This window comes from Drosophila biarmipes, chromosome X (assembly GCF_025231255.1).
Source record: "Drosophila biarmipes strain raj3 chromosome X, RU_DBia_V1.1, whole genome shotgun sequence".
NCBI lineage: Eukaryota > Metazoa > Arthropoda > Insecta > Diptera > Drosophilidae > Drosophila > Drosophila biarmipes.
This window is the reverse complement of record NC_066611.1, coordinates 301,025-317,708: the sequence shown is the minus strand read 5'-3', so window position 1 is coordinate 317,708 and position 16,684 is coordinate 301,025. Positions and strand designations below refer to the sequence as shown.

The 16,684-nt window shown below is 33.4% G+C and overlaps 4 non-coding genes across 4 annotated transcripts; all 4 read right to left on the bottom strand.

Annotated features, from left to right (window-relative positions):
- Positions 1 to 328: 328 nt before the first annotated feature.
- Positions 329 to 2,323, bottom strand: LOC127010521 (small subunit ribosomal RNA). Its single transcript, XR_007763277.1, has one exon. It is a non-coding gene; the product is annotated as a small subunit ribosomal RNA (ribosomal RNA).
- A 6,145-nt stretch (positions 2,324 to 8,468) lies between these two features.
- LOC122817919 (large subunit ribosomal RNA) lies at positions 8,469 to 12,439 on the bottom strand. The gene has a single exon (XR_006367463.1). It is a non-coding gene; the product is annotated as a large subunit ribosomal RNA (ribosomal RNA).
- Positions 12,440 to 12,841: 402 nt separating this feature from the next.
- On the bottom strand, positions 12,842 to 13,020 carry LOC122817918 (5.8S ribosomal RNA). Its single transcript, XR_006367462.2, has one exon. It is a non-coding gene; the product is annotated as a 5.8S ribosomal RNA (ribosomal RNA).
- A 1,203-nt stretch (positions 13,021 to 14,223) lies between these two features.
- LOC127010520 (small subunit ribosomal RNA) lies at positions 14,224 to 16,218 on the bottom strand. Its single transcript, XR_007763276.1, has one exon. It is a non-coding gene; the product is annotated as a small subunit ribosomal RNA (ribosomal RNA).
- Between the last annotated feature and the right edge of the window lie 466 nt (positions 16,219 to 16,684).

The window sequence follows — 16,684 nt, the reverse complement described above, 5'->3', positions numbered from 1 at the left end:
ATTATAATGTATTTATTATAATATAAACAAATATTTTATTAACGGTAAGGATATACAATAATAATTTAATATTATTATTTTAATAATTCGATTTGCTTGTTCGAATTTTTATTTGTTTGCTTTGGCTGCTTATTAATTTCTCTCATATGTATTAAATACAATATATAATTTTAATATTTGCATTATTTCGATTTGCTTGTTCGAAATTTCATTTGATCTATAATAGATCTCATATACATTTTGGCAATTCATATTTTATTTGTAATACTATAATGTATTTATTATAATATAAACAAATATTTTATTAACGGTAAGGATATTAAAACATTAATGATCCTTCCGCAGGTTCACCTACGGAAACCTTGTTACGACTTTTACTTCCTCTAAATAATCAAGTTCGGTCAACTTTTGCGAAACAACCGTAACACGCAAGGCGTCACAGTGATCACGTCCGGAGACCTCACTAAATAATTCAATCGGTAGTAGCGACGGGCGGTGTGTACAAAGGGCAGGGACGTAATCAATGCGAGTTAATGACTCACACTTACTGGGAATTCCAAGTTCATGTGAACAGTTTCAGTTCACAATCCCAAGCATGAAAGTGGTTCAGCGGTTTACCCGGACCTCTCGGTCTAGGAAATACACGTTGATACTTTCATTGTAGCGCGCGTGCAGCCCAGGACATCTAAGGGCATCACAGACCTGTTATTGCTCAATCTCATTATTGCTAGACGCAATTTGTCCATTTAAGAAGCTAGTGTCCTTATAATGGGACAAACCAACAGGTACGGCTCCACTTATATAAACACATTCAAACACAATAAACATTTTACTGCCACCATGAATGAAGGCTATATAAGCTTCAACACCATAATCCTGAAGATATCTATTTAATATATTTGAGTCTCGTTCGTTATCGGAATTAACCAGACAAATCACTCCACGAACTAAGAACGGCCATGCACCACCACCCATAGATTCGAGAAAGAGCTATCAATCTGTCTTACACACTTATGTTCGGACCTGGTAAGTTTTCCCGTGTTGAGTCAAATTAAGCCGCAGGCTCCACTCCTGGTGGTGCCCTTCCGTCAATTCCTTTAAGTTTCAGCTTTGCAACCATACTTCCCCCGGAGCCCAAAAGCTTTGGTTTCCCGGGAAGCGACTGAGAGAGCCATAAAAGTAGCTACACCCAATTGCTAGCTGGCATCGTTTATGGTTAGAACTAGGGCGGTATCTGATCGCCTTCGAACCTCTAACTTTCGTTCTTGATTAATGAAAACATCTTTGGCAAATGCTTTCGCTTAAGTTAGTCTTACGACGGTCCAAGAATTTCACCTCTCGCGTCGTAATACTAATGCCCCCAAACTGCTTCTATTAATCATTACCTCTTGATCTGAAAACCAATGAAAGCAGAACAGAGGTCTTATTTCATTATCCCATGCACAGAATATTCAGGCATTTGAAGCCTGCTTTAAGCACTCTAATTTGTTCAAAGTAATTGTACCGGCCCACAATAACACTCGTTTAAGAGCACTAATGCAGGTTTTTAAATAGGAGGAACATATGAAAAAATACAAGTATCTAAGCACATGTAAGAACTCCACCGGTAATACGCTTACATACATAAAGGTATAGTACTAACCACAATTGTAAGTTGTACTACCCGTATGAAGCACAAGTTCAACTACGAACGTTTTAACCGCAACAACTTTAATATACGCTATTGGAGCTGGAATTACCGCGGCTGCTGGCACCAGACTTGCCCTCCAATTGGTCCTTGTTAAAGGATTTAAAGTGTACTCATTCCAATTACAGGGCCTCGGATATGAGTCCTGTATTGTTATTTTTCGTCACTACCTCCCCGAGCTGGGAGTGGGTAATTTACGCGCCTGCTGCCTTCCTTAGATGTGGTAGCCGTTTCTCAGGCTCCCTCTCCGGAATCGAACCCTGATTCCCCGTTACCCGTTGCAACCATGGTAGTCCTAGATACTACCATCAAAAGTTGATAGGGCAGACATTTGAAAGATCTGTCGTCGGTACAAGACCATACGATCTGCATGTTATCTAGAGTTCAACCAATATAACGATCTTGCGATCGCTTGGTTTTAGCCTAATAAAAGCACATGTTCCATAAGGTTCATGTTTTAATTGCATGTATTAGCTCTAGAATTACCACAGTTATCCAAGTAACTGTTAACGATCTAAGGAACCATAACTGATATAATGAGCCTTTTGCGGTTTCACTTTTAATTCGTGTGTACTTAGACATGCATGGCTTAATCTTTGAGACAAGCATATAACTACTGGCAGGATCAACCAGAATAATGTTTTTATTCATATTTCATTCATATTTTTTGAATAGAAATTAGCAATATATATGTTGTTATAGATTTTATTTCTATCGAATACGGCCATTTTTATATAGCATTCGTATACGTTTGTTTTCCAATTTATACTTGTTTCGCCACTAATAATAACAAGTTTTTATTGATGTCAAAAAGAATCATATTCTTTATAAACACAATATTTATTTTTCATATATTTTCTTTATATATGCACATTTCATTCTAAAATATCATTTTTGTTCGACATACATAATATATTGTATCCACACATGTACAATTTTTGTTTAACCAATATAAGATATTGAGTTAATCATTTGTATTTTGACGATAAATTTAAAATTTATCTATATATATCCATATAAGTCTCTGGTAATATATAAAATAGAACCGAGTGTATATATATAATTATTACTACTATATTTATTTCTTAAATAATATATACTTATATATTATTTATATATATACTCTTTATTATATATTATATAATTTCTTAAATAACTCTCTTAATAGCTATTTTTTATTATCAACAATATAAGTTGATATTAATATTGAAAATGTATTCATAATTACATTTTTATATTTCTTTGGTAGACTTTTATGTACTATTATTATTTAATAATACACATATAATATAAATCATGTTAGCCTACCTCCTAAAATTAACGATAAAATTCGGAAACAATTTGTTATTCTATGTACAATAGAAACTTGGCCTTTGTTTCAACGTTATTATCTTTGGGCTTAAAATATTAACCGCGGAGCCAAGTCTCGTATTCAAATAAATGAATAAAGAAACAAATTTGACGGATAATATCTTCTCTACTGACATATGTCAATAGCAGACGGCCGGCCCATTGACCATCCTATAGTAGTTTTTGGACACGCTGTCTCCCATTCGGGTATATTCAATTTACTTTGCCACTCACCCATATAGTGTTCTCTTATATAATAAGAAAACGCACTTTTATTTTCATTATATGGATATATTGCCTTCCTCATATTTGCCACACCACCTATAGTAGTTTTTGGACACGCTGTCTCCCATTCGGGTATATTCAATTTACTTTGCCACTCACCCATATAGTGTTCTCTTATATAATAAGAAAACGCACTTTTATTTTCATTATATGGATATATTGCCTTCCTCATATTTGCCACACCACCTATAGTAGTTTTTGGACACGCTGTCTCCCATTCGGGTATATTCAATTCTCTTTGCCACTCACCCTTATAGTATTCTCTTATTTAATAAGAATACTAAAATACTTCTCATATTATAGATGTAATCTATTAACTTCTCAATATCCATACGGTTTATGTATGGTATTGACAAAATCCTATGCATTTGCATAAGATTTATTTTGCCACAATTTATAGTACTAGTGCCGCCCTCACTAGGTATAAATATCTCATTTCGCTAGTAGTGTATGGGCAAATTCTACTAGCTATTCTCATAAATATGTCACTTATATGCCATATCTATACAATTCATGCACTTTTATATGTATATTTGCTATATTATACATTATTATGCCTTATAGGTATTATACCTATAAGCCACATCCATACGATTGCTTAATATAAATATATGTATAATTTTTTATACATATTTTTTTTTATTTATGTATGGTTTTTTATTCATATCCATATACTGTATTCACTTTTATATGGATATGATTGGCGTTTTATATAGTATTGACAAAATCATAAGTTTGACCAATACGAGGAGAGGTCCGCCAACGACCACCTCCCTATAGGTGTTTTTGGACACGCTGTCTCCCATTCGACTGCTTACTATACTAGGGGCTACCCGCTCCGTATGATATTCTCTCATATAACAAGAGAATGCAAGAAATATTCGTATTTTATGAATATAATCCATTTATTTTTCAATATCCATACGTTTTACTTAGTTTTTTGTACGGTATTGACAAAATCCTATGCATTTGCATAAGATTTATTTTGCCACAATTTATAGTACTAGTGCCGCCCTCACTAGGTATAAATATCTCATTTCGCTAGTAGTGTATGGGGAAATTCTACTAGCTATTCTCATAAATATGTCACTTATATGCCATATCTATACAATTCATGCACTTTTATATGTATATTTGCTATATTATACATTATTATGCCTTATATGTATTATACCTATAAGCCACATCCATACGATTGCTTAATATAAATATATGTATAATTTTTTATACATATTTTTTTTTTATTTATGTATGGTTTTTTATTCATATCCATATACTGTATTCAATTTTATATGGATATGATTGGCGTTTTATATAGTATTGACAAAATCATAAGTTTGACCAATACGAGGAGAGGTCCGCCAACGACCACCTCCCTATAGGTGTTTTTGGACACGCTGTCTCCCATTCGACTGCTTACTATACTAGGGGCTACCCGCTCCTTATGATATTCTCTCATATAACAAGAGAATGCAAGAAATATTCGTATTTTATGAATATAATCCATTTATTTTTCAATATCCATACGTTTTACTTAGTTTTTTGTACGGTATTGACAAAATCCTATGCATTTGCATAAGATTTATTTTGCCACAATTTATAGTACTAGTGCCGCCCTCACTAGGTATAAATATCTCATTTCGCTAGTAGTGTATGGGCAAATTCTACTAGCTATTCTCATAAATATGTCACTTATATGCCATATCTATACAATTCATGCACTTTTATATGTATATTTGCTATATTATACATTATTATGCCTTATAGGTATTATACCTATAAGCCACATCCATACGATTGCTTAATATAAATATATGTATAATTTTTTATACATATTTTTTTTTATTTATGTATGGTTTTTTATTCATATCCATATACTGTATTCACTTTTATATGGATATGATTGGCGTTTTATATAGTATTGACAAAATCATAAGTTTGACCAATACGAGGAGAGGTCCGCCAACGACCACCTCCCTATAGGTGTTTTTGGACACGCTGTCTCCCATTCGACTGCTTACTATACTAGGGGCTACCCGCTCCGTATGATATTCTCTCATATAACAAGAGAATGCAAGAAATATTCGTATTTTATGAATATAATCCATTTATTTTTCAATATCCATACGTTTTACTTAGTTTTTTGTACGGTATTGACAAAATCCTATGCATTTGCATAAGATTTATTTTGCCACAATTTATAGTACTAGTGCCGCCCTCACTAGGTATAAATATCTCATTTCGCTAGTAGTGTATGGGGAAATTCTACTAGCTATTCTCATAAATATGTCACTTATATGCCATATCTATACAATTCATGCACTTTTATATGTATATTTGCTATATTATACATTATTATGCCTTATAGGTATTATACCTATAAGCCACATCCATACGATTGCTTAATATAAATATATGTATAATTTTTTATACATATTTTTTTTTATTTATGTATGGTTTTTTATTCATATCCATATACTGTATTCACTTTTATATGGATATGATTGGCGTTTTATATAGTATTGACAAAATCATAAGTTTGACCAATACGAGGAGAGGTCCGCCAACGACCACCTCCCTATAGGTGTTTTTGGACACGCTGTCTCCCATTCGACTGCTTACTATACTAGGGGCTGCCCGCTCCGTATGATATTCTCTCGTATAACAAGAGAATGCAAGAAATATTCGTATTTTATGAATATAATCCATTTATTTTTCAATATCCATACGTTTTACTTAGTTTTTTGTACGGTATTGACAAAATCCTATGCATTTGCATAAGATTTATTTTGCCACAATTTATAGTACTAGTGCCGCCCTCACTAGGTATAAATATCTCATTTCGCTAGTAGTGTATGGGCAAATTCTACTAGCTATTCTCATAAATGCCTTCTTTATGCCATATCTATACAATTTATGCACTTTTATATGTATATTTGCTAATATTATACATTATTATGCCTTATAGGTATTATACCTATAAGCCATATACATACGATTTCATTTTTTTATTTATATATGGTTTTGTATTTATAACCATATACCGTATTTACTTTTATAAGGATATGATTGGCGTTTTATATAGTATTGACAAAATTATAAGTTTGACAAACACTTTTTTAAGTCTTTTAGTTAAAATTGTCATTTTTAATTGACTATCTAAACACTAGATATATTTGCACATGGAGCAAAGAGTATAAAAATTGGTCGCGTCACTAATAATATCGAGTTACATTTTTACTACCATCAAAATACCACATACGTTTATATGTCCTCTTTATTTAATTTGGTTTCTAAACCTCAGGAATAGTTTTAATTATATGTGCGCTCTAAGTTGAATGAATTTCTTGAATCTCTTTACTTGAATTTCTAAGACTTAAAAATATTTATAAATAGATGTCCTATTGCATAATATTTTTTTATCGCTTCACTTATAAAATAACGATCCTGCCTTTCTACCTTTGAATAAACATTCATATAAACATGGAGAAAAAAACGTTCGCGTCACTAACAGTATGTGACGATAAAATTTTGCTAACATTAAAAGGAACATATTTTTATATGTCAACTCTTAGTTGAATTGGTCTATTGCTTAAGATTCTAGACCTTAGGAATATTTTTATATTATATGTTTGCCAATCTTCGCGTCACTAAAAAGATGACGATTCATATTGTTATTATTAGATGGTCGAGTTGTACTTATATTGATATGTTAATCAAATTGGTCTCTTACTTGAAAATCTAGACCTTAGGAATATTTTTATATTATATGTTTGCCAATCTTCGCGTCACTAATAAGATGACGATTCATATTGTTATTATTAGATGGTCGAGTTGTACTTATATTGATATGTTAATCAAATTGGTCTCTTACTTGAAAATCTAGACCTTAGGAATATTTGTATATTATATGTTTGCCAATCTTCGCGTCAGTAATAAGATGACGATTCATATTGTTATTATTAGATGGTCGAGTTGTACTTATATTGATATGTTAATCAAATTGGTCTCTTACTTGAAAATCTAGACCTTAGGAATATTTTTATATTATATGTTTGCCAATCTTCGCGTCACTAATAAGATGACGATTCATATTGTTATTATTAGATGGTCGAGTTGTACTTATATTGATATGTTAATCAAATTGGTCTCTTACTTGAAAATCTAGACCTTAGGAATATTTTTATATTATATGTTTGCCAATCTTCGCGTCACTAATAAGATGACGATTCATATTGTTATTATTAGATGGTCGAGTTGTACTTATATTGATATGTTAATCAAATTGGTCTCTTACTTGAAAATCTAGACCTTAGGAATATTTTTATATTATATGTTTGCCAATCTTCGCGTCACTAATAAGATGACGATTCATATTGTTATTATTAGATGGTCGAGTTGTACTTATATTGATATGTTAATCAAATTGGTCTCTTACTTGAAAATCTAGACCTTAGGAATATTTGTATATTATATGTTTGCCAATCTTCGCGTCACTAATAAGATGACGATTCATATTGTTATTATTAGATGGTCGAGTTGTACTTATATTGATATGTTAATCAAATTGGTCTCTTACTTGAAAATCTAGACCTTAGGAATATTTTTATATTATATGTTTGCCAATCTTCGCGTCACTAATAAGATGACGATTCATATTATTATTAGATGGTCGAGTTGTACTTATATTGATATGTTAATCAAATTGGTCTCTTACTTGAAAATCTAGACCTTAGGAATATTTTTATATTATATGTTTGCCAATCTTCGCGTCACTAATAAGATGACGATTCATATTGTTATTATTAGATGGTCGAGTTGTACTTATATTGATATGTTAATCAAATTGGTCTCTTACTTGAAAATCTAGACCTTAGGAATATTTTTATATTATATGTTTGCCAATCTTCGCGTCACTAAAAAGATGACGATTCATATTGTTATTATTAGATGGTCGAGTTGTACTTATATTGATATGTTAATCAAATTGGTCTCTTACTTGAAAATCTAGACCTTAGGAATGTAATATATAAAGGATTAAAAATTCGCCACAAAGCCAAGCAAACAATCAATGCATACAAATAGATTGTTGGTTGAACTTTATATAAGAAGTTCAACACAACAAATAAATTATGCAATTTTATTATCGAATCATCAAGCAAAGGATAAGCTTCAGTGGATCGCAGTATGGCAGCTGCTCAACCACTTACAACACCTTGCCTGTTACAAAAGTCGTTTACAATTGATTCTAGGCTTTGTCATTGTATTAAATAATGCTTTTATATGTAACTAGCGCGGCATCAGGTGATCAAAGATCCTCCCAATTTACTATGTTACAAATTACATTGGCATCACATCCATTGTCGTTTAAAAAGTAAATTATAAACTTTAAATGGTTTAGAAGCCATACAATGCAAATTGCCCCTTATTTATCATTGCAGTCCAGCACGGATACGACCTTAGAGGCGTTCAGGCATAATCCAACGGACGTAGCGTCATACCACTGTTCGCTCGAACAAGTATTGTGCCATTGGTCCGTACCTGCGGTTCCTCTCGTACTACGCAGGAATGCTGTCGCAACAACGTTTTGTCATTAGTAGGGTAAAACTAACCTGTCTCACGACGGTCTAAACCCAGCTCACGTTCCCTTGCATGGGTGAACAATCCAACGCTTGGTGAATTTTGCTTCACAATGATAGGAAGAGCCGACATCGAAGGATCAAAAAGCGACGTCGCTATGAACGCTTGGCCGCCACAAGCCAGTTATCCCTATGGTAACTTTTCTGACACCTCTTGTTAAAAACTCTTTAAACCAAAAGGATCGATAGGCCGAGCTTTTGCTGTCCCTGTGTGTACTGAACACCGAGATCAAGTCAGCATTTGCCCTTTTGCTCTATGTGTGGTTTCTGTCCGCACTGAGCTGGCCTTGGGACACCTCCGTTATTATTTGAGAGATGTACCGCCCCAGTCAAACTCCCTACCTGGCAATGTCCTTGAATTGGATCATACCTGAGTAATTGGAGTTATACCAAATTTTCAAATCAAAAATACATAAATGCACCGTTTTATTAAAGAATTTGTTTGCGATTATATAACAAACTCGTGATACTTTGATCAAGAAGCTTGCATCAAAACCCAATACCATAAGATATAATAAATATATCCGTATAATGGCTAGGAAATGATACACGTTCCATTTAATCAAGTAAGTAAGGAAACAATAAGAGTAGTGGTATTTCATTGGCGATACCAAACCGAGGTCTAATATCTCCCACTTATTCTACACCTCTTATGTCTCCTTACACTGCCAGATTAGAGTCAAGCTCAAAAGGGTCTTCTTTCCCCGCTAATTATTCCAAGCCCGTTCCCTTGGCTGTGGTTTCGCTAGATAGTAGATAGGGACAGTAGGAATCTCGTTAATCCATTCATGCGCGTCACTAATTAGATGACGAGGCATTTGGCTACCTTAAGAGAGTCATAGTTACTCCCGCCGTTGACCCGCGCTTACTTGAATTTCTTCACTTTGACATTCAGAGCACTGGGCAGAAATCACATTGTGTCAACACCCGCTAGGGCCATCACAATGCTTTGTTTTAATTAGACAGTCGGATTCCCCAAGTCCGTGCCAGTTCTGAATTGATTGTTAATTGATAATCGTTATAATTAATAAGAACTAATTGGTTTAACCCAATTAGTATTCTTAAAAATTTTAGCAAGAAAGTTCCACAATTGGCTACGTAACTAAACTATCCGGGGAACAAGTAACTAACATAAATGCTAGAAACTCTATTTACCCAGAACGAGCACATAAACCATGTTATTGTTTCCCAATCAAGCCCGACTATCTCAATCTTCAGAGCCAATCCTTATCCCGAAGTTACGGATCTAATTTGCCGACTTCCCTTACCTACATTATTCTATCGACTAGAGACTCTTCACCTTGGAGACCAGCTGCGGATATTGGTACGGCCTGTTGAGAAGTTTGCGTGTCCCCACCATAAATTTTCAAGGTCCGAGGAGAAAATATCGACACAACAGTATATGTCATGCTCTTCTAGCCCATCTACCATATCTCTCTGCGAAAGACTTCCATGGTAGTACGGCTATAAAACAGAAAAGAAAACTCTTCCGATATCTCTCGACGGCTTCTTTATGGTCGTTCCTGTTGCCAGGATGAGCACGAGGCCCATATTTAATAACAAACGGATACTCAACAGGTTACGGAATTGGAACCGTATTCCCTTTCGTTCAAAATTATTCAAGTATATTAATTTAGCTAGATTTTATATAATATATATATTTGTTTGGCATTTGTATTTTACTTGAAAATTTTCGGCTTTCGCCTTGAACTTAGGACCGACTAACTCGTGATCAACCACTGTTCACACGAAACCCTTCTCCACTTCAGTCCTCCAAGGTCTCATTCGATTATTTGCTACTACCACCAAGATCTGTACCAATGGCAGCTCCATGCAGGCTTACGCCAAACACTTCTACGCATACCATTGTACCTTCCTACTCACTAAAGTTTCAAAATTTATATTACAAGTAATATAAATCATCTACTTTAGCGGTAATGTATAGGTATACAACTTAAGCGCCATCCATTTTAAGGGCTAGTTGCTTCGGCAGGTGAGTTGTTACACACTCCTTAGCGGATTTCGACTTCCATGATCACCGTCCTGCTGTTTTAAGCAACCAACGCCTTTCATGGTATCTGCATGAGTTGTTAATTTGGGCACCGTAACATTACGTTTGGTTCATCCCACAGCGCCAGTTCTGCTTACCAAAAGTGGCCCACTGGGCACATTATATCATAACCTTGAACTTCATATCAAGAAAGTTAAGGTTCTTACCCATTTAAAGTTTGAGAATAGGTTAAGATCGTTTCGACCCTAAGGCCTCTAATCATTCGCTTTACCAGATAAGATTATTTTATATAATATTAAAATGCACCAGCTATCCTGAGGGAAACTTCGGAAGGAACCAGCTACTAGATGGTTCGATTGGTCTTTCGCCCCTATACTCAATTCTGACAATCGATTTGCACGTCAGAACTGTTTCGGTCTTCCATCAGGGTTTCCCCTGACTTCAACCTGATCAAGTATAGTTCACCATCTTTCGGGTCACAGCATATATGCTCAAGGTACGTTCCAGTTAGAGGCATAAATAATATAAATATCATTATACATAACTATATAGAACGCCCCGGGATTGTGTTAATTAGCTATAAATAGTTAAAAAACTAATCCCATTATTAGTCAAGTTAATTACGCTATTAGGTTTATATCCCAATAACTTGCACATATGTTAGACTCCTTGGTCCGTGTTTCAAGACGGGTCCCGAAGGTATCCTGAATCTTTCGCATTGTTAATCCTACAAGTGCATATAATAAACACAAAAATCAATGATAATTATGCCATTATATAATTCCGAAAAATTAACGCACTGTATTCATATAAATCTATCAGCACTTTATCAAATTAATAACATTTATTCTGTGTTAAAATGCAAGCAAATTAATTTGAATAAACTATAAGTTATATTTTATGATAAATTTGGTATGCTAATAGATTACAATGTCCTTATATGGAAAAAATGCACACTATTATCATAATATTGTTTAAATATTACAATTCTAATGATGAATTTTCCATAACGGATATTCAGGTTCATCGGGCTTAACCTCTAAGCAGTTTCACGTACTGTTTAACTCTCTATTCAGAGTTCTTTTCAACTTTCCCTCACGGTACTTGTTTACTATCGGTCTCATGGTTATATTTAGTTTTAGATGGAGTTTACCACCCACTTAGTGCTGCACTATCAAGCAACACGACTCTTTGGAAACATCATCTAGTAATCATTAACGTTATACGGGCCTGGCACCCTCTATGGGTAAATGGCCTCATTTAAGAAGGACTTAAATCGTTAATTTCTCATACTAGAATATTGACGCTCCATACACTGCATCTCACATTTGCCATATAGACAAAGTGACTTAGTGCTGAACTGATTTCTTTTCGCTCGCCGCTACTAAGAAAATCCTTGTTAGTTTCTTTTCCTCCCCTAATTAATATGCTTAAATTCAGGGGGTAGTCCCATATGAGTTGAGGTTGTGTATAACTTTTATATGCAATTAATTCTTTATATATAATGATAAAACATTTTATTAAATTCGTTATATTAATAATATCTGTATATAAATGGCATTTGTTTGATTTAACGAATCAACGAAGAACAATAATATTGTCAACGGTTTTCTATTTTCTAATCATTAATAAGAGACAATTCTAGATAAATTTTTATGCTAGACATTTCTCAGTATCATTTGATTGAAAAAGAAAATATTTCTCTTCGTTTTTCACATTCAAATTATTTACTAATGTGAGATAATGTTTTACATATATTTTTTAATATTATGAATAAAATAATTAAATTATTATTATCCAATAATATACCATATGCTTATAAAATTTCATTATAAAATTTGTATAAGCAACTTAATTAGCATAGTCTTACAACCCTCAACCATATGTAGTCCAAGCAGCACTATAAAATTAATTAAAGTACATAACAGCATGGACTGCGATATGCGTTCAAAATGTCGATGTTCATGTGTCCTGCAGTTCACACGATGACGCACAGTTTGCTGCGTTCTTCATCGACCCATGAGCCGAGTGATCCACCGCTTAGAGTTTTATAAATTGGTTTCTTAATTTTGTCAAATATGTTTTTATTGAAAGAAATTAAAAATACACCATTTTACTGGCATATATCAATTCCTTCAATAAATTTATTTTTATACCTAAAACGAATGCTGCGAAATGTCTTAGTTTTATATAACCAATATATATCAAAGTATTTCTTTTTAAATTGCATTTATTGTAAATAAATATATATATATATATATTAATACTTTTTTAGCGATATAAATTGAAATTTATATAAAACATTAACCTGTATAAAACCAGGTACAACATTGTACATTTTAGGTTGTTGCATTATCCAATGTATGCGCATAACTGAGATGAACAATACATATCGCAACGCGTGTATATTATGGTCCATATACACACAGTATTTTAATTGTGTTTATATACAATAATAATTTAATATTATTATTTTAATAATTCGATTTGCTTGTTCGAATTTTTATTTGTTTGTTTTGGCTGCTTATTATTTCTCTCATATGTATTAAATACAATATATAATTTTAATATTTGCATTATTTCGATTTGCTTGTTCGAAATTTCATTTGATCTATATTAGATCATATACATTTTGGCAATTCATATTTTATTTGTATTACTATAATGTATTTATTATAATATAAACAAATATTTTATTAACGGTAAGGATATACAATAATAATTTAATATTATTATTTTAATAATTCGATTTGCTTGTTCGAATTTTTATTTGTTTGCTTTGGCTGCTTATTATTTCTCTCATATGTATTAAATACAATATATAATTTTAATATTTGCATTATTTCGATTTGCTTGTTCGAAATTTTATTTGATCTATATTAGATCTCATATACATTTTGGCAATTCATATTTTATTTGTATTATTATAATGTATTTATTATAATATAAACAAATATTTTATTAACGGTAAGGATATACAATAATAATTTAATATTATTATTTTAATAATTCGATTTGCTTGTTCGAATTTTTATTTGTTTGCTTTGGCTGCTTATTAATTTCTCTCATATGTATTAAATACAATATATAATTTTAATATTTGCATTATTTCGATTTGCTTGTTCGAAATTTCATTTGATCTATAATAGATCTCATATACATTTTGGCAATTCATATTTTATTTGTAATACTATAATGTATTTATTATAATATAAACAAATATTTTATTAACGGTAAGGATATTAAAACATTAATGATCCTTCCGCAGGTTCACCTACGGAAACCTTGTTACGACTTTTACTTCCTCTAAATAATCAAGTTCGGTCAACTTTTGCGAAACAACCGTAACACGCAAGGCGTCACAGTGATCACGTCCGGAGACCTCACTAAATAATTCAATCGGTAGTAGCGACGGGCGGTGTGTACAAAGGGCAGGGACGTAATCAATGCGAGTTAATGACTCACACTTACTGGGAATTCCAAGTTCATGTGAACAGTTTCAGTTCACAATCCCAAGCATGAAAGTGGTTCAGCGGTTTACCCGGACCTCTCGGTCTAGGAAATACACGTTGATACTTTCATTGTAGCGCGCGTGCAGCCCAGGACATCTAAGGGCATCACAGACCTGTTATTGCTCAATCTCATTATTGCTAGACGCAATTTGTCCATTTAAGAAGCTAGTGTCCTTATAATGGGACAAACCAACAGGTACGGCTCCACTTATATAAACACATTCAAACACAATAAACATTTTACTGCCACCATGAATGAAGGCTATATAAGCTTCAACACCATAATCCTGAAGATATCTATTTAATATATTTGAGTCTCGTTCGTTATCGGAATTAACCAGACAAATCACTCCACGAACTAAGAACGGCCATGCACCACCACCCATAGATTCGAGAAAGAGCTATCAATCTGTCTTACACACTTATGTTCGGACCTGGTAAGTTTTCCCGTGTTGAGTCAAATTAAGCCGCAGGCTCCACTCCTGGTGGTGCCCTTCCGTCAATTCCTTTAAGTTTCAGCTTTGCAACCATACTTCCCCCGGAGCCCAAAAGCTTTGGTTTCCCGGGAAGCGACTGAGAGAGCCATAAAAGTAGCTACACCCAATTGCTAGCTGGCATCGTTTATGGTTAGAACTAGGGCGGTATCTGATCGCCTTCGAACCTCTAACTTTCGTTCTTGATTAATGAAAACATCTTTGGCAAATGCTTTCGCTTAAGTTAGTCTTACGACGGTCCAAGAATTTCACCTCTCGCGTCGTAATACTAATGCCCCCAAACTGCTTCTATTAATCATTACCTCTTGATCTGAAAACCAATGAAAGCAGAACAGAGGTCTTATTTCATTATCCCATGCACAGAATATTCAGGCATTTGAAGCCTGCTTTAAGCACTCTAATTTGTTCAAAGTAATTGTACCGGCCCACAATAACACTCGTTTAAGAGCACTAATGCAGGTTTTTAAATAGGAGGAACATATGAAAAAATACAAGTATCTAAGCACATGTAAGAACTCCACCGGTAATACGCTTACATACATAAAGGTATAGTACTAACCACAATTGTAAGTTGTACTACCCGTATGAAGCACAAGTTCAACTACGAACGTTTTAACCGCAACAACTTTAATATACGCTATTGGAGCTGGAATTACCGCGGCTGCTGGCACCAGACTTGCCCTCCAATTGGTCCTTGTTAAAGGATTTAAAGTGTACTCATTCCAATTACAGGGCCTCGGATATGAGTCCTGTATTGTTATTTTTCGTCACTACCTCCCCGAGCTGGGAGTGGGTAATTTACGCGCCTGCTGCCTTCCTTAGATGTGGTAGCCGTTTCTCAGGCTCCCTCTCCGGAATCGAACCCTGATTCCCCGTTACCCGTTGCAACCATGGTAGTCCTAGATACTACCATCAAAAGTTGATAGGGCAGACATTTGAAAGATCTGTCGTCGGTACAAGACCATACGATCTGCATGTTATCTAGAGTTCAACCAATATAACGATCTTGCGATCGCTTGGTTTTAGCCTAATAAAAGCACATGTTCCATAAGGTTCATGTTTTAATTGCATGTATTAGCTCTAGAATTACCACAGTTATCCAAGTAACTGTTAACGATCTAAGGAACCATAACTGATATAATGAGCCTTTTGCGGTTTCACTTTTAATTCGTGTGTACTTAGACATGCATGGCTTAATCTTTGAGACAAGCATATAACTACTGGCAGGATCAACCAGAATAATGTTTTTATTCATATTTCATTCATATTTTTTGAATAGAAATTAGCAATATATATGTTGTTATAGATTTTATTTCTATCGAATACGGCCATTTTTATATAGCATTCGTATACGTTTGTTTTCCAATTTATACTTGTTTCGCCACTAATAATAACAAGTTTTTATTGATGTCAAAAAGAATCATATTCTTTATAAACACAATATTTATTTTTCATATATTTTCTTTATATATGCACATTTCATTCTAAAATATCATTTTTGTTCGACATACATAATATATTGTATCCACACATGTACAATTTTTGTTTAACCAATATAAGATATTGAGTTAATCATTTGTATTTTGACGATAAATTTAAAATTTATCTATATATATCCATATAAGTCTCTGGTAATATATAAAATAGAACCGAGTGTATATATATAATTATTACTACTATATTTATTTCTTAAATAATATATACTT